At 39.8% G+C, this 19,429-nt stretch overlaps 1 long non-coding RNA gene across 1 annotated transcript; it reads left to right on the top strand.

The window, feature by feature from the left end:
• The first annotated feature begins 2,335 nt into the window (after nucleotides 1-2,335).
• Nucleotides 2,336-7,380, top strand: LOC134957879 (uncharacterized). The gene is made up of 5 exons (XR_010186779.1): nucleotides 2,336-2,467; nucleotides 2,595-2,661; nucleotides 3,540-3,619; nucleotides 6,043-6,135; nucleotides 6,922-7,380. It is a non-coding gene; the product is annotated as an uncharacterized LOC134957879 (long non-coding RNA).
• Nucleotides 7,381-19,429: the final 12,049 nt, after the last annotated feature.

Below are 19,429 nucleotides of genomic sequence, written 5' to 3'. Positions count from 1 at the left end.
ATAATTTGGAATACATTGATGGGATAAAATTTCTTGGAAAGGACAGTACTTTCCACAACGAAAGGACACTATTATTCAGTACAGAAGCTAACTTGCGGAAGCTTCATGAGGCACCGTATTGGGTAATGGATGGCACTTTCAAAACGTGTCCAACCCTATTTAGACAAATATACTCAATTCATGCTATGGTTGGCACAGATGACAGTACGCAACGCTTCGTCCCACTGGTCTATGGATTGCTTAGTAGCAAAAGTGAGGTTTGTTATATCCGTTTTTTAGAAGACCTACAGGATTATGCACAGGAATATGATATTCTATTTTCTCCTCTTTACATTTTGACAGATTTTGAGAATGCTGCAATACAAGCAGCTAAACAAGTTTTTCCGAGTAGCACACATAAGTGTTGCTTGTTTCATTTAGGTCAAAATATTTGGCGAAAAATTCAATCATGTGGCTTATCTGTACAATATGGACGTGATCATGCTTTTGCTATGAAACTTAGGAACCTACAGGCACTTTCCTTCCTCCCAGCAGACGAAATCCCTGCTGCATTTGAACAATTAAAATCAGAAATGCCTCCTAATGCTGCTACATTAGTAACTTATTTTGAGGAGACATATATATTGGGGCGGCTTAGAGAACGAACCAGAAGTCAAAACAGATGTCCCCCACTGTTTCCACCATGCATGTGGTCAGTGCATGACAATATGGTTGGTGGGATTCCAAGGACCCAAAATAAGTTGGAAGGATGGCACAGGAGATGGAATATTCTCCTGGGAGAGAAAAAGTTTGGAGTCTACAAACTTATCTCCTATCTTCACAAGGAGCAACAAATGACCACCAAGCTCATTGAAAAAGTAACCTTTAATGTTGCCCGAACACCAACCAAACGTGAAAATACTGCTCGAGAAGATGCACTACAGAAATGTTTTGCCCAACTTGGTTTCATAGATTTGATGGAATTTCTAAATGCCATTGCCTTCCATCTCAAGTTGGAGTAACTTTAAAACTAATTCTAAACATAGTTATTTTTTCATTTTAAAGTTAAGTTTCATATTTTCTATGGTTTATTTTTCATTAGTTGACTTTCAATCATTTAAAATACCATAAAAAAAAAACCACTTTTCACATATTGAATTTTCGGGTGCTATCATTACTGGTAAGTAGAATTTTTATAATTATAGAAATTAACTATTATTCAAGTATTTTCTACATTATGTTTTCCATTCTAAAATATACATCAATCAAAAATCTCTAGCTATATTTTAAAGATTTAAAATATAATGGTTTCCCATTTCAGTTTAGCACAGTTGTACCCATGTAATGTTTTTCATAAAGTTTCCCTTCATTAATTTTAACATAAATTTTATTAATATTCTTCAATTAAAACAATTATATTGTTTATCAAACAGATTTACAATATTTTCTATATCAAAACAAATATATATATATATTTGGTTGCACCATTTTTGAAATCCTATTTTTACTGCAACGGTTAGATTTTTTTTTTTGCCTAATTCATGGTGTACATGCTGTGGTTCTCCATTTGCTGTTGAAATAAACATCCCAGCATGCACTCTCACAGGTTTGCTTTTATTATATTTAAACATGTTGTCCATGCTTGCTGGGAGGTGTATTTAAAATGCCGAAGGAAACCATGGACTAGGTAATGGTTAGGCAACCTTTGTCTCACCAACTTCTGTGTAACTAAACTACCCAGCATGCACTGCCACAGTGTTGGCATCACTATAATAAAAAAAAAGTTTAAAGGCATGCTGTATGCTGTGGTTCCATAACTCATTTAGACACATGCTGTGTTATCCTGGCCTTATCCTTATGAAATAACTGTTTTTAACACAATGAGATAAATTCTAATTTATGTATAAACTGTAAAAATGCAAAACAGTGATAGGTATTAATTAAATTTTTAATGTTTTCTTGTGCATGTAACATACTAAATATTATGATTGGTTAATAACAATCTTACATTGTTACACCTCATTTCTCAAACAAGCAATACCCCCTTCCCTTAAATTTGATTATTTTTTTAAATTATAAAGAATTTATTAGCACACAAATGTCAATATAGTATAGTAGACACTAACTCTAAATTGATGTAACTGTAATGGTCTGCATGCAGGCTCAATCTAGCAGCAGCGATAGCGATGTTCGTCACCGCGCATCGCTATCGCAGAGGGGGCTACACACGAGTGATATGTGCAGAAAATCTAATCAATCTAGTCAGATTGATTAGATTTTAGCCATGGATCTCTCCATGAGTACCCCCCTTAATATTGCTCTCTAAATTGTATACAATTTCAAAGTGCATATCAACTATTCTAAACATTTGCTAACTTTTCTGCATTGCTAATATATTTACTCAATTTTTTTAAATTAGTTTACTGTTCTGACCTCCCAATCATCATCTGCAAGCCAAAGAAGATTTTTTCTCCTTATTACTTTCCAGGTAATATGCATTTTAAAACAATTTGATGTAGATAATTTGTCTTCTATTTATGTACCTTAATCATCTGTTCTAATGTAATAGTTTAATCTTGACATTGTTAATTATATTTTTTTTTCACCTAAACTAGTTATCTTGTTTGCCCTTCCAATCAACTGCAATCCGCTGATTAGGACTCCTCATTATTTGGTTTTGCGGTAACTATACCTATTGAAACAGTTTTTAGCATTTTTATATTTAGCCTGTTTACGTACTTTAATCAGCTCTTAACAAAACATATTACATACATTAAATAATATTTTTAATTTATTTCTTACATAATCTTGTTAACTGTTATGACCTTTGAAATGTCTGATATCCATATCTTCATTTTTAGATTCATTCCTTTTTTTTTATTTAATTATAATTCTAAACTAAATTGTACTTCTAACATGAATCCTGGAATCATGTACCTTTAAAAATATTAACATATCTAAAATGAACATATTTGCTTTACCTATACACTAATATATATATTACTACACAGGACCATATCTCTAACTTTGGAAATGCCTAGTAAGGATCCACTCTCTATTGTTAATATTACATAACAATAAAATATTATTCAACTGAATATATTTATTTGAAAAAATATCATATTTAACTATATTGTTATGACAGCAATATATGTAACATTTCCCTATTGAATTATTTTAAACAATAACCAAAATAAAATGTTCTTAATTTTTATCCATCATTAATATAAACACTGTCAGATTAGGATGGCAATAGTATTTCCACATCTTCTTCATAAACTGTGTATATTTACCAAAATATAGTACAATAATAAAATTATACAATACTAATAAAACTGTGTAATATCTCTCAATGTTTGGGTATTAAAGTTGCCAGATTTTTTCCCTTAATGTAAACTAAAAAAAAATTACTCTTAGATTAACAAATATGAAAAAAAAAAAATTTTTGGTTTTTATATTATTATATAGAAAACACGTAAAAAAAATTCCTTTTTTAAATTTTTTTATTGAATCATCATTGTTTGTGCACACAGTGTATGACTATTTTTTTTTCAATACAGGAAAAGAAACTTGATCCACAATGAATCCACAACAAAGAATATGAAAACCATCTTGATCCTACATAACATAATCTGATGCGGTGCTATTATTCTTATTAATCTTTATTATAGAAACATATACAATATATTTTTTTCAAGATTTATTTATAAATCTATTACCAGTTATAATATGTTAACCTGTTCAAAGTTCACCCTTTAGAAAATAAAAGTTTTATTCATTGAAAATACTATGTTAGCTTATTGTTTTTATTATTATTCCTCATACTTACAGCACCCTAAAACTTAAATGACGCAATATGTGGGAAATACATACGCGTGTATGTCTTTGAGGGAAACATGGGAAATGATGATAGCGTCAATTGGCTAGATGGTTTACGCCATCAAAGAACCATATATATTTGCTAATCTGATCCCATCCTTACCTTCATAATTTTAATTTCCAATTCCAATTTTTTATATATCAATATTAAAAATTTACTATTTTGCGAGTTTGGAAGCAAATTTGTGTAATGTGTACATTAAACACACAAATATGTTCCGATTGGTAATCTATTCAAATATTATTGCAAATACAATTAGAATATATAAATAGTGGGAGCGCAGAATGAATCTAATATATTATTTTATTTAAAATATTAATATGTCATCCACATAAAAATGCAGTACATGAACTAGCCTCAGAAAAAACAATTGATATTATATAAATGTAAACGAGACTGCCATATCTCCTGAACAAATATGAATAAAAATCCTTTAATAAACCCTAGTTAGGGCTGCATTAATGCTTCATGAAAATCAGCCGTGCGTCCACGAGCTGAAATGATTGTAAAAAGGAGACTGCTAAAAAGTGCCTCTGTTATAAGTCACTGTCCTCCTTATACACAATAGAATCTCATTGGTAGAGAGTGTCCCAGTACTGGACTTGCGGACAACCGTGCTGTAGTATTATGTGGCAAATGGATAGTGATGGTCAAATTCTATTTGTGGTATATCACCTGATGTAGAAGCCTCTCCGTCAAAGGCGCTGTACTGAGCCGGGTTTGCTGGGGCTCTGTGCAGTGAACGTACAGCTGGTCTCGTCACCGGTGTACCATCCAGATGAACACGGTAGTTTAATTCTGCTGAAGGATGCTGTACCAGTCTGGATATGCAACAGTGTAAAAATACTGGAGCAGCAGATTCTCCGTCCGCTGGTGGAAAAATCTGTATTAATTGCGGCTACGGTCCACTGGATGCATGCGGGTCACAGGGTGTTAAGAGAATATAGCAGTCCAAATGAGGTACTTCAAAGGAGTACCTTAACGCGTTTCTCGTCCCACAACGCTGGCCGTTTCATCAGAAGGAAATGAATTTTATTTCATTTCAAAGGTACTCCTTTGAAGGACCTCATTTGGACTGCTATATTCTCCTGACACCCTGTGAGCCGCATGCATCGAGTGGACCGTAGCCGCAATTAATACGGATTTTTACACCAGCGGACAGAGAATCTGCTGCTCCAGTATTTTTACACTGTTGCATATCCAGACTGGTACAGCATCCTTCAGCAGAATTAAACTACCGTGTTCATCTGGATGGTACACCGGTGACGAGACCAGCTGTACGTTCACTGCACAGAGCCCCAGCAAACCCGGCTCAGTACAGTGCCTTTGACGGAGAGGCTTCTACATCAGGTGATATACCACAAATTGAATTTGACCATCACTATCCATTTGCCACAGAATACTACAGCACGGTTGTCCGCAAGTCCAGTACTGGGACACTCTCTACCAATGAAATTCTATTGTGTATAAGGAGGACAGTGACTTATAACAGAGGCACTTTTTAGCAGTCTCCTTTTTACAATCATTTCAGCTCGTGGACGCACGGCTGATTTTCATGAAGCATTAATGCAGCCCTAACTAGGGTTTATTAAAGGTTTTTTATTCATATTTGTTCAGGAGATATGGCAGTCTCGTTTACATTTATATAATATCAATTGTTTTTTCTGAGGCTAGTTCATGTACTGCATTTTTATGTGGATGACATATTAATATTTTAAATAAAACAATATATTGGATTCATTCTGCGCTCCCACTCTTTCTTTTTTCACACTCACTTTGATCCATTGTTGGGGCAGCCCGCCCACAACTGGTGAGCAGCCGCCTGAATCCAACTACATATAGTGTGTGTATTTTAGAGCGCAAATCTTTTGTATATATTTTTTGAATATATAAATGCATTGTTAAGCAAATGCAAATTATTAACAATACAAAACTTGCAATAATTTTTTTGGGATATTATTAGAATATAAATTATATATATATGCATGAACAATCACTGTAATATGGAATATGTGTCTGTACATATATTTTCTCTATTTTTATCTTGAACATATTAGTATGTGAACCCCACCAACATGAACAAACCAAAACAAAACAAAATAAATTTAGAACATTTTCAGGAATGCACGACTTGAAGTATCTCAGAAAGTATATTCCTATTATCGATTTGTCTTTTCAAACAGGACACATGGATGACTCTGTATCCCTCTGTCTTCAGTTCCTTCACCCTGGCTCGCAAGACCGTTTGTGACATATCTAAAAATGAAGTAAAACAGGTAAGTTCTTGAAAGTTAATTTTCATACTTTTGTCCACCTTATCTTTAACTGTAGTCTTCATTTTAAAAGAAATGCAAGGTTTAAAGGTAACAACCCTAATTATAATAAAATATTACAATATATATTTCTCATTGTGACTCTAGATCAGTAGTGCACCGAAGATTTTTCCATCATTTGTATTAGCAATGGTTAAGTTAAAGATATACAAGCACTATAGTAATGGGTTCCATCATAAATTATGTTTCACGGCACAGACAAAATTATCATGTCCAAACAACCCCAAAATATTGCAAAAATCACCATTCAATGGAAGCACTACTGACTAATAAAATACATTCTGAAAGAATGCATTTCTTGGACAAAGCAATGCCGTATGTCTGAGTTTAATTTATTAGTCTGCGGTGCCGATGTTTGATGTATGTATATATATATATATATATATATATATCTATATATATATATATATATATATATATAGTGTCAGTTTGTACTGTGCTCCAAACAATAAATACAATATGCTGCAGTGACCTCCTCGTCAGCTTGGCATAAGATGACTATGTAGATGAAAGGTAATCGGCTGCACTCACACTGCCGTATTCAATGATGCAAAAAGTGTCCCTTTATTGCCTACATGTTTTGTTAAAAATCCCCTTCTTCAGGGACAGATTTCTGTCCAAATAACTTGAAAATATCTACATATATTTAAAAGTTTATTATATCCTGTTTAACACTCTTCTTCCTTATGTCTTTACTCTTTTTTTATTTGTTTTCCTTTTATATTTCAGGCAACTTTGTCTACATGTGTGTTTCCAGAGCTCTGGTCCTCTACATAAAACAAAGATATTTGTATGCTACATGCCAGCATTTTGCTTATACTCCACTCTTGTGATGTCTAAACTTGTAGCCTATAACACTCTGCTAAGACTGTATCCAAAGTAAATCAAATGATGTTTTTTTTTTGAAAAATTTACAAACCATACACAAAATTACAATAGAAAATCAATGTAGGATTAACTTAGTTTCCTATTGAGTTTGGTGATTCAAACTCACAATTTGAATAAGAAGCCTATGGCTAAAACTAATTAAAAATAATAAATGTTAGTGTTATATGTAGGATTTTTTAAGTGCAGGATGATGATCGTTGAGTAGGGCACATTTGTTATCTTGAGGAAACACATTTTTTATGTTACGTTTTTCAAAAAAAGCATAGCACATATGTCTCACCATATTTAGTTATCTGATAATGCAATCTATATACATTTATTATTTACCTTTAATATTTAAGCTTCATCCTCATCGTTAGCTTCCTGTCTCTTCCAATGTTGAATTTGGATATTTGCACGCTCTAATCTGACTCGAAGATCCATATTCTCATCATAGCTTGAGCTAGGTCGATAAGCCAATTGCAATCTTGAATGCACTTCTGATGCTACAGCTATGCTTCTCAAATTTGTGTTTTCAGGGCTGTATTCAGAGGGTACAGGTGCAGCGGTGGATTTATACTTTCCTGGTGCAGCGGTGGATTCTGAGGGTCCTGAGTCAGCGGGGGATTCTGAGGCAATTTGTCCAGTAGTGGATTCTGAGTGTCCTGGTTTTGGCTTCAATAAATAGGGCCCTGGTGCAGTGGTGGATACATTGAGGCCTCTATAAGCAGTGGATACATAGTCTCCATGTAAGTTGTTGTATACATAGGGTCCTGATAAAGTGGAGGATACATAGGGTCCTGTAAAAGTAGTGGATACATAGGGTCTTGATGCAGGGATGGATACATAGGGTTCTGCTAAAATTGAGGATACATAGTGTCCTGTTACAGTCGTGGATACAGAGGGTTCTGTTGCAGTGGTGGATACATAGGGTCCTGCTAAAGTGGAGGATACATAGGGTCCTGTAAAAGTAGTGGATACATAGGGTCTTGATGCAGGGATGGATACATAGGGTTCTGCTAAAATTGAGGATACATAGTGTCCTGTTACAGTCGTGGATACAGAGGGTTCTGTTGCAGTGGTGGATACATAGGGTCCTGCTAAAGTGGAGGATACATAGGGTCCTGTAAAAGTAGTGGATACATAGGGTCTTGATGCAGGGATGGATACATAGGGTTCTGCTAAAATTGAGGATACATAGTGTCCTGTTACAGTCGTGGATACAGAGGGTTCTGTTGCAGTGGTGGATACATAGGGTCCTGCTAAAGTGGAGGATACATAGGGTCCTGTAAAAGTAGTGGATACATAGGGTCTTGATGCAGGGATGGATACATAGGGTTCTGCTAAAGTTGAGGATACATAGTGTCCTGTTACAGTCGTGCATACATAGGGTTCTGTTGCAGTGGTGGATACATAGGGTCTTGGTGCAGGGATGGATGCATAGGGTCCTGCAAAAGTGGAGGATACACAGGGTCCTGTTTCACGTATGGATACATAGGGTCCTGATAATGTCGAGGATACATAGGGTCCTGTTAAAGTAGTGGATACATAGGGTCTTGGTGCAGGGATGGATACATAGGGTCCTGATAATGTCGAGGATACATAGGGTCCTGTTAAAGTAGTGGATAGATAGGGTCCTGCTGCAGTGGTGGATACATAGGGTCCTGGTAAAGTGTAGGATGCATATGGTCCTGTTAAAGTGGTGGAAACATTGGTACTTGCTGCAGCAGTGGATACAGAGTATACTGGTAAAGTGGTGGATACATAGGTTACTGTTGCAGTGGTGGATACATAGGGTCCTGGTAAAGTGGTGGATACATCTGTTCCTGCTGCAGGGGTGGATACAGATTCTCCTGGTAAAGTGGTGTATAGATAGGTTCCAGGTGCAGCGCTCGTTGCATACTCTCTGTGTGTAGAGCTTGTTACATAGTCTCCACGTGTACAGCTGGATACAAAGGTTCCTGCTGTAGCATTGGATATACAAGAAGGATTATCTGATCTGGACATTCTTTGTCTTTCTTCTGTCAACAGTTGCATGAAAGTGGAAATCATGCGTGTGATGGTAATAGTCTCATACTGCCATGCTAGCATTTGATTTATACTGTGCTGCATCTGTTGGTAGTTGATTGCTGCCACATTCTGTGATGAAACAAGATGATCGTAAAAATTTGCAAGAGTGACAAGTGCTTGATTCTGTTGTCTTTGTGTTGTGTTGAGAATCTGTATATTATTATTCAGCTGATTTATTTGATGTTCAATTTTTTTCATTTCTTCATTTCTATTCCTCTCAATTAGCTGCATGGCTTCCTTTAAAGAATCCTGTTGGCTAATGGTTTGTGATCTGCTAACGTCACATTCTGTGTGTATAAAAAGTTCTAGGTACAGTTAATACATCAATTTACAGACAATTTATTAAGTATAGTTAGAAGAACCAAAAAATCAAGTTATAAAAAAACCAGTATCTATTAATGATAGTGGATCTCATTAAAATCTATGTTTTATACATTAAAAAAATTTACCTTGATTTGTAGAGTCCAGGAATTGGTCTTGAAGACCATGGTCAATTACACTAGAATGTGCAGTCTCTGCATTCAATTCCACCTGGTTGGTATCTTCTGTATCAATATTACTTTTCTGGCTGTGCAATACAGGCTCCTCATTAATGTTATCCTGTGTCTGTGTGGCAGTCACCATGTTGCTTTCTATGGCTTAAAACATAATAGATAAATACCATTAATCTTAAACATAGTTTTTAACCATATTGAATATCAATGATAGTACATTTTAATTATATTGATCAAAATAAATACCTTTATCTAACATTAAAGGGTTTAGCATGGTTGAATTTTCATCCTCCATGAAAGGATCATCCATTGTTGATTGTTCTTGCCTCATGGATGTTTCATTTACCGTGGAAGTCTCTACCGTAGTGGAACTTTGAACCACAGAAGAATATTCTTGCATCATTGATGTTTGGTCCGCCGTGGAATGATCATCCACTCTTGCCGAATGTTTCAGCATTGATGGTTCGGCCACAAAGGAAGTATCATCCACTGTCGAAGTATGTTGCAGCATTGATGGTTGGTCCAACATGGTAGCATGGTCCGCTGTTGCATCATGATGCAGCATTGATGGTTCGTCCACCATGGAAGGATTGTCCAATGTTAAAATATGTGGCATCACTGATGGTTCATCCGCAGTTGGAGGAAAATTGTCTGTCATAACTGTTTTTGTTTCAGAAAAAGAAACTTTCCTTGAAATTGTTGTAAAGGAACCTGAAATAAATAATAGGTATATTTAACATTGCATACATATAAATACATAATATTTGATAGACATTACAATATTTCTAGCATTATAAAACTGTGTAAAGCATACCTCAAAAATGTATTTACTTATATTTTTTTACTAATATTTTTTAATACATATAATATTTTATTATATTTATTATTATTATTTTATTACAACAGAAAAAAAGCCTTTTTGGCTCAATAATATAGCTTCTAATCCAATTTTTGATTTATTTCTACAACATAGGGTAAAACATTATAGCTAGCACAATATTATTTTACAGTAGGAGGGCATGTTTATAAAATTAGAATAAGATGCTAGATAGCATGTGTGTATGTTTTTAGGTTCAACGCTAACTCAGGAAAGTAGGTAGCAATTTACAACACACTGTGGAAATATTTGACTAAAAATCTGTAAAAAAATAAGGTGAGTCTAATACAAAGCTCTAACACTTATCTGTGTGGCCGGTAAGGGGGTGACAGTTAAAAATCATTACTGGTCGGCCTTGCGTGGATGAATAGTGACAAGACATAAGTGTATGGAGAAGGGTTGTCGGTACTTAGTTATATAGTAAAAAATTTCAACATGGGTTTTTAATTCTGTTTTTGTTCTCACATTCCTCGTTAAGTGATGTGTTGTGTAAGGTGCCTAGCTCAGCTACCGCTGTATTATTTGCAGGTTCCCATTCCCAATTGTTGTCCAAGTTGATCCTTAAATAGGAAGAAAAATAACTAATTAAATTAAGAAGGTTGGACTCAGGTCTACTTATTTCTCATGTCAATCTAATGACCATGTCTACATAATAAATGTTGACTTTTAGTAGCCCAATCAATGTTTATCTAACTAATGACCTCCTACATGAAAAAATTAAGTTCGGATATCTTACATATATAACATAGTGAGGGTTGCCTGTAGTCCACACATTTACAGCATTTAGAAGAGTAGCATCAGCAGCAGGATTGGGCTGATAAAGAATGGCATAATTCTCCTTTGCGCCTGCAATTTTAACCATTGGCGGCAGCAGCGTTCGTAGAATGTCCTTTATAAGTGTAATTATTGATAATCAATTACAAAGTAATCAGTTAACTTTTGGTATATCTCGTTGATAAAACGAGAGACATAAGTAAGAGATTTTAATTTAATTAATTTATTTTGATTATACTAGCATTTACTTAGCAATTAACTATTTTTTCAGCTAATAATTATATATGTATTTAAAAAAAAAAATTACATTGATTTTTAATTATGACCAAAGTATTTATTTTGGCTCAATAGAACAAAGAAATTAACAGTATATGTTTTCATATGCACTATATTTTGAAATATCTTACATAAACTATTTATTATCTAACTCACGATATAACATCATACAATATTGCAAACATTATTTACTGTTTAGTTGTAACGTTTTTACTTTTGTTTTAAATTTTTTACCAGACTGTTGCTCTTCCAAATTCTTCTGCTTTTTCTTATGTGTTTTCTTTTGATTTTTTTCTTGAGCAACCTTAAGTTCTTTAGCAAATATAAAAAATAAAATAAAAATATTAGTTACTAAACATTTTAATATCACACACACACACACACACACACACACACACACACACACACACACACACACACACACATTGAGTAAACCTTATCCTAAATGATGGGTTCAGGTACTAATTTGGATATACAATTTGAAAGTATTTGTACTAACTGCATATCATAATGAGATCGCATGGCGATGGTGTCCAAATTGAAGCACAGAGTGCATTTATGTTTAAGATACACATTATACACAAACCCGTAAGGTCATTTTATACAATTTTTTAACATACTTTGTGCATTAAACAAAGTGTGTGTATATTTACACAATTAATTTGTTTCATATACACATTATACAAACAGCCTGAAGGTCAATTTATGTAATTTTCTTTATAATGTTGTGTATTAAAATAATTATTTTCACATTTGCCATCATAAAACAAATTTTTCACTATCTTACTCTCCCATTAAAATATATGTGTAAAAATTTTTTCTTTTATTGATTGATATTGGGCTATGGCATACTCCACCTATGTTTGTGTGTATATAGATATAGACACACACACATCTGGTGGATTGATATTTTTCATGGACAATACGCTAATATATCTATCTATCTATCTATCTATCTAGATATAGTTATATACATATTTATAGTTTGTAAAATAGTTACCCTGGGAACCAGTGGGTGGCCTCTCGTCATCTTGTACCATTCTAAAGTGCTCTTCTAGTTTTTTCTCCCAAACCTTTTGGAGTTTTCTTCTACACTTTATTTTATGATTTGTCTTCCTCTTACAGTCACGTAGTCTCTTTTTGCAGCTTTCAGGAGTTCGATGTATATCTCGAGCTGTAGACACAGATTTTGCTATTTCTTCCCAAGTATTATTTTTAAATTTCTGGTGTACATTAAAAGCTTCGGGACCAAATAGCTGACATGTATGATGAATAACTTGGTCAATGAGGGTGTCTGTTTCATCATCTGTGAACTTTGGGGCCCTGTGGATGCTTCCTTCATCAGGAGATTCATATTCATCATGAGAAGCATCACTGTGACTCTTCTGACTGTGAGATGTTTCAGCTTCATCTTGAGTAAGTGAGGTTCGTTTTCTGCTACCACCCTCTGCCATTTTTTAAAACTAAGACAATCTAAATAAAGACAAAGATTTAATAAATAATTCTATATATATGTTCTATAATTTTTTTCTATTAATCATTTATTAATTAAGAATTATGTTTTCAATTTATCTGGAGCCATGCACTGATACTTAGATGCCAAATAATTCACTAGCCTTGAAACATCCATCGATGGTAGTAAACCATCTGTTTCTCCCCATCAATGTTAAAATTATTCAAACATGATATAGACCTTGAAAAAGGGACAGCATAGTCCAGAAACGCGTTGGTTTGCCATGCTGTGCCTTATTCCATAATCAAGACGGACAATCTCTGCATGCTTTGGGTAACATTTGTGATTCTAAACTCTGGAGCCTACTGCTTTCTCAACACCTGCGGCTCACACCAAATATAAGGGTACGATCACTTTCCTGCCTTCATTGTGAATCACAACGTGTTTGAGATTTTTTTTTTTTCATATTTTTTTTCTTTTATGAAATATTTTACATTATACATATCAGCGGATTGGTTGCCATGGACAACTTCTCCACTGGCTCACTTTAACACACTTTTCAATGCTTCATGAATAGATCACTATGGGAGAGACGTCATGAGATCTCTGCCATAGCAGCGACGTACAGACACTAGAGGTCAGTAATGACCTCTAGTATCTGTCACTGGAGATGGCTACAGCGGACGCCCACACAGTCCACGGCGTCTGCTGCAGACGGGGAGCGGGCAGGCGGCGGTGACTGCGGACACAGGACGCAGCGCACTGGGCGTATGCACTGCTTGAATGCACAAATAACCGCTCATGGCAATACCAAATCAATATCAGCAGCATAACTATTTCTCAAGTAACAGTGTTTTAAGTGGGATGGCCATGGGTGTGTTCAGCTGCGATGTGAAAAGTGTGAGTGGACAAATATGGTCACTAAAGGGTCTATTCATACAGAAAACGAAAACATAATTGCTACTTATCACTACACATCGCATTGCTTTGATGCGATGTATAGCTGTGATAAGTAGCAATTAATGTATACTTACCCTTAAGACGATGCGCTGCGGTGTCTAGGGCTATTGCGGTGAGGTCTGCTCCAGCGGTCCTTCCCAGCGATGCGCGGGGTACAGCGGAGGGTCACTTTGCGCATGCGCAGGGTGTTTACCTCCCGTCAGCCCTCAGTAGTTGCTGTGAGGTCGGGGGGCAGAGCCAGCGCGAGGTGCAGAGCAGTGATCGGGGAAGCATTGAGCTTCCCTGATGTCTCCGCACTACAGTTCAGGTTACGGCGTCCTGAGATGGCGAACCTGGACTCCATGGAGAAGCGGAAAGCAGAGCTTTCCACACCTTCATGAATCGCACTCACCATACAAAGGTATGGTGATGCGATTCAGGCACAGAGCGGGGGTAACGCTGGAGAAGTCAGAGACTTCTACACGTTAACCCGCTCTGTGAATTGCAGTAGGCAGAGAAAAGCCCTGTTTACCGCCAAAAAAAGGTCTTTTCAATGCTACATGAATAGACCCCTAACTGTGCTATGGGAGACCATATATGGTTTCAGTCATAGATGGCCATCCTAGCTTTCCATGAAAGACCCGCTGACCAATCAAAGATCAGGGGTGGTGAGTCACGGGTGCTGTGGTCTAAACTACGATCGTTATAAAAAAAAAAATATATATATATATATATATATATATATATATATATTTTTTTAGAACATACATAAATATTGGTTTAGGCTGAGACAGTGATGTACAGAAAACATAGGTTCTCCACCATCGCTGGGAAAAGTATTCTACATCGGTCATAAACCTTGAATTGATTTGATTCATAGATGAACGATAGTCATCCCTAGTGTATTTATCTATGTGGGATAGCACAAATGTATGTTGTGACAATAATCCTTCCTCACATCCAAGACACAGTTGCCACACCCTGCTGGGCTCTGCAATGTGATAAGGGTTGGGTGACATAGCTGTGTATCTGTGCAGTGATGCTAGATGTCTTTAGCATGATGAACAGGCAGCCAAGCATGGAGTTTAATCGGCGCCATTTTGTAATTGGGAACGTACTGTCAGTCACTCTGACTGCAAAACGGCAATAAAACACAGCTATGTTATCACAAAACCAGATAAGTTTACAAAGCCAGATAAAACTGTTCCAGTAACTGTAGTACGATTGGTTGTAATGGATGCAGGGCCGAGGTGTGGTATGGTTAGCAGAGGGTATCTTTAAGATGGATGTAACACATTAATGTAGATTGCTGCATTTGACTGTCAGAAGGAGTTAATCTAAAAAAACCAAGCAGCTAGTGATAGTGAACTCGGTATTATGTAGATCTTGAGGAGGAAACATTTATAAAGAGTGTGTGTGTTTTGTATTTGTCTGAAACGACCTATATTTTGTTCTAACTGAGAAGAATATAATTAGATGAAAGTTTGAAATTTACCTTAACAGGAAATACAATTATCTTATTGTAAAAAATCAATAGAATACAGCATACCCGGTTTAGTGGTCTCTGACGCAGTGGGTAAATACAGATTACTTACGCTGACACTCATGAGCGCTGTTCTCAAAATGGCGCCTAAGCAAGGGTCGATCTTGGCTTTTATAATCAATGTGAAACAAACCATCCTACTGCCTAATATTCTAAGTTTCTCATTGGTTCAGCTGTGTGGTAAGATAATGCATCATCTGACATATATCATATCCAACCAATTGGATATCGGAAGCTGAATAATGGGTTTGGTTTGAGGGGGTAGGGCGTTGGACTTTTTAATTATTGGCATGAGTTATTTTTTTTTTGGGGGGGAAATATAAACCTTTTGAAAAGTTTAAGGACTAGTGTTAGCTTAACATAAAGCATTCAGCAAGGTCTCATGAATGCCAGGGTGACAAGGGCTGTCATGAATGGCTGTCAAGAGACACACACACACACACACACGCACGCACACACACACACACACACACACACACACACAGACAGACAGACAGACAGACAGACAGACAGACACACACTCACTCCCACACACTCACTCCCACACACTCACTACTTGTCCAACCCATGCTGCCAGGCAGGGATAGCTTGAAGACCTTGGGGCTGTCAGGGATGTGAGAGGGCAGCCTGGGACATGTAGTGCCATGCCTTGTGGGGGAGGACTAGGAGCGTCCCGTTTAGCGGCTAGCCATGGGCGTCTCATCAGTGAAGGCTTGCCGCTGTGCCTTGATGAGGGCGCCCTGTCATCGCGGGGTGCAGGACACACACACACACACACACACACAGACAGACACACACACTCACTCCCACACACTCACTCCCACACACTCACTACTTGTCCAACCCATGCTGCCAGGCAGGGATAGCTTGAAGACCTTGGGGCTGTCAGGGATGTGAGAGGGCAGCCTGGGACATGTAGTGCCATGCCTTGTGGGGGAGGACTAGGAGCGTCCCGTTTAGCGGCTAGCCATGGGCGTCTCATCAGTGAAGGCTTGCCGCTGTGCCTTGATGAGGGCGCCCTGTCATCGCGGGGTGCAGGACACACACACACACACACACACACACACACACAGACAGACACACACACACACTCACTCCCACACACTCACTCCCACACACTCACTACTTGTCCAACCCATGCTGCCAGGCAGGGATAGCTTGAAGACCTTGGGGCTGTCAGGGATGTGAGAGGGCAGCCTGGGACATGTAGTGCCATGCCTTGTGGGGGAGGACTAGGAGCGTCCCGTTTAGCGGCTAGCCATGGGCGTCTCATCAGTGAAGGCTTGCCGCTGTGCCTTGATGAGGGCGCCCTGTCATCGCGGGGTGCAGGACACACACACACACACACACACACACACACACACAGACAGACACACACACTCACTCCCACACACTCACTCCCACACACTCACTACTTGTCCAACCCATGCTGCCAGGCAGGGATAGCTTGAAGACCTTGGGGCTGTCAGGGATGTGAGAGGGCAGCCTGGGACATGTAGTGCCATGCCTTGTGGGGGAGGACTAGGAGCGTCCCGTTTAGCGGCTAGCCATGGGCGTCTCATCAGTGAAGGCTTGCCGCTGTGCCTTGATGAGGGCGCCCTGTCATCGCGGGGTGCAGGACACACACACACACACACACACACACACACACACAGACAGACACACACACTCACTCCCACACACTCACTCCCACACACTCACTACTTGTCCAACCCATGCTGCCAGGCAGGGATAGCTTGAAGACCTTGGGGCTGTCAGGGATGTGAGAGGGCAGCCTGGGACATGTAGTGCCATGCCTTGTGGGGGAGGACTAGGAGCGTCCCGTTTAGCGGCTAGCCATGGGCGTCTCATCAGTGAAGGCTTGCCGCTGTGCCTTGATGAGGGCGCCCTGTCATCGCGGGGTGCAGGACACACACACACACACACACACACACACACACACTCACTCCCACACACTCACTCCCACACACTCACTACTTGTCCAACCCATGCTGCCAGGCAGGGATAGCTTGAAGACCTTGGGGCTGTCAGGGATGTGAGAGGGCAGCCTGGGACATGTAGTGCCATGCCTTGTGGGGGAGGACTAGGAGCGTCCCGTTTAGCGGCTAGCCATGGGCGTCTCATCAGTGAAGGCTTGCCGCTGTGCCTTGATGAGGGCGCCCTGTCATCGCGGGGTGCAGGACACACACACACACACACACACACACAGACAGACACACACACTCACTCCCACACACTCACTCCCACACACTCACTACTTGTCCAACCCATGCTGCCAGGCAGGGATAGCTTGAAGACCTTGGGGCTGTCAGGGATGTGAGAGGGCAGCCTGGGACATGTAGTGCCATGCCTTGTGGGGGAGGACTAGGAGCGTCCCGTTTAGCGGCTAGCCATGGGCGTCTCATCAGTGAAGGCTTGCCGCTGTGCCTTGATGAGGGCGCCCTGTCATCGCGGGGTGCAGGACACACACACACACACACACACACACACAGACAGACACACACACTCACTCCCACACACTCACTCCCACACACTCACTACTTGTCCAACCCATGCTGCCAGGCAGGGATAGCTTGAAGACCTTGGGGCTGTCAGGGATGTGAGAGGGCAGCCTGGGACATGTAGTGCCATGCCTTGTGGGGGAGGACTAGGAGCGTCCCGTTTAGCGGCTAGCCATGGGCGTCTCATCAGTGAAGGCTTGCCGCTGTGCCTTGATGAGGGCGCCCTGTCATCGCGGGGTGCAGGACACACACACACACACACACACACAGACAGACACACACACTCACTCCCACACACTCACTCCCACACACTCACTACTTGTCCAACCCATGCTGCCAGGCAGGGATAGCTTGAAGACCTTGGGGCTGTCAGGGATGTGAGAGGGCAGCCTGGGACATGTAGTGCCATGCCTTGTGGGGGAGGACTAGGAGCGTCCCGTTTAGCGGCTAGCCATGGGCGTCTCATCAGTGAAGGCTTGCCGCTGTGCCTTGATGAGGGCGCCCTGTCATCGCGGGGTGCAGGACACACACACACACACACACACACACACACAGACAGACACACACACTCACTCCCACACACTCACTCCCACACACTCACTACTTGTCCAACCCATGCTGCCAGGCAGGGATAGCTTGAAGACCTTGGGGCTGTCAGGGATGTGAGAGGGCAGCCTGGGACATGTAGTGCCATGCCTTGTGGGGGAGGACTAGGAGCGTCCCGTTTAGCGGCTAGCCATGGGCGTCTCATCAGTGAAGGCTTGCCGCTGTGCCTTGATGAGGGCGCCCTGTCATCGCGGGGTGCAGGACACACACACACACACACACAGACAGACACACACACTCACTCCCACACACTCACTCCCACACACTCACTACTTGTCCAACCCATGCTGCCAGGCAGGGATAGCTTGAAGACCTTGGGGCTGTCAGGGATGTGAGAGGGCAGCCTGGGACATGTAGTGCCATGCCTTGTGGGGGAGGACTAGGAGCGTCCCGTTTAGCGGCTAGCCATGGGCGTCTCATCAGTGAAGGCTTGCCGCTGTGCCTTGATGAGGGCGCCCTGTCATCGCGGGGTGCAGGACACACACACACACACACACACACACACAGACAGACAGACACACACACTCACTCCCACACACTCACTCCCACACACTCACTACTTGTCCAACCCATGCTGCCAGGCAGGGATAGCTTGAAGACCTTGGGGCTGTCAGGGATGTGAGAGGGCAGCCTGGGACATGTAGTGCCATGCCTTGTGGGGGAGGACTAGGAGCGTCCCGTTTAGCGGCTAGCCATGGGCGTCTCATCAGTGAAGGCTTGCCGCTGTGCCTTGATGAGGGCGCCCTGTCATCGCGGGGTGCAGGACACACACACACACACACACACACAGACAGACACACACACTCACTCCCACACACTCACTCCCACACACTCACT

This window comes from Pseudophryne corroboree, chromosome 9, assembly GCF_028390025.1.
Source record: "Pseudophryne corroboree isolate aPseCor3 chromosome 9, aPseCor3.hap2, whole genome shotgun sequence".
Lineage (NCBI taxonomy): Eukaryota > Metazoa > Chordata > Amphibia > Anura > Myobatrachidae > Pseudophryne > Pseudophryne corroboree.
The sequence above is the reverse complement of the archived record's forward strand: the minus strand, read 5'-3'. Positions and strand labels throughout refer to the sequence as shown.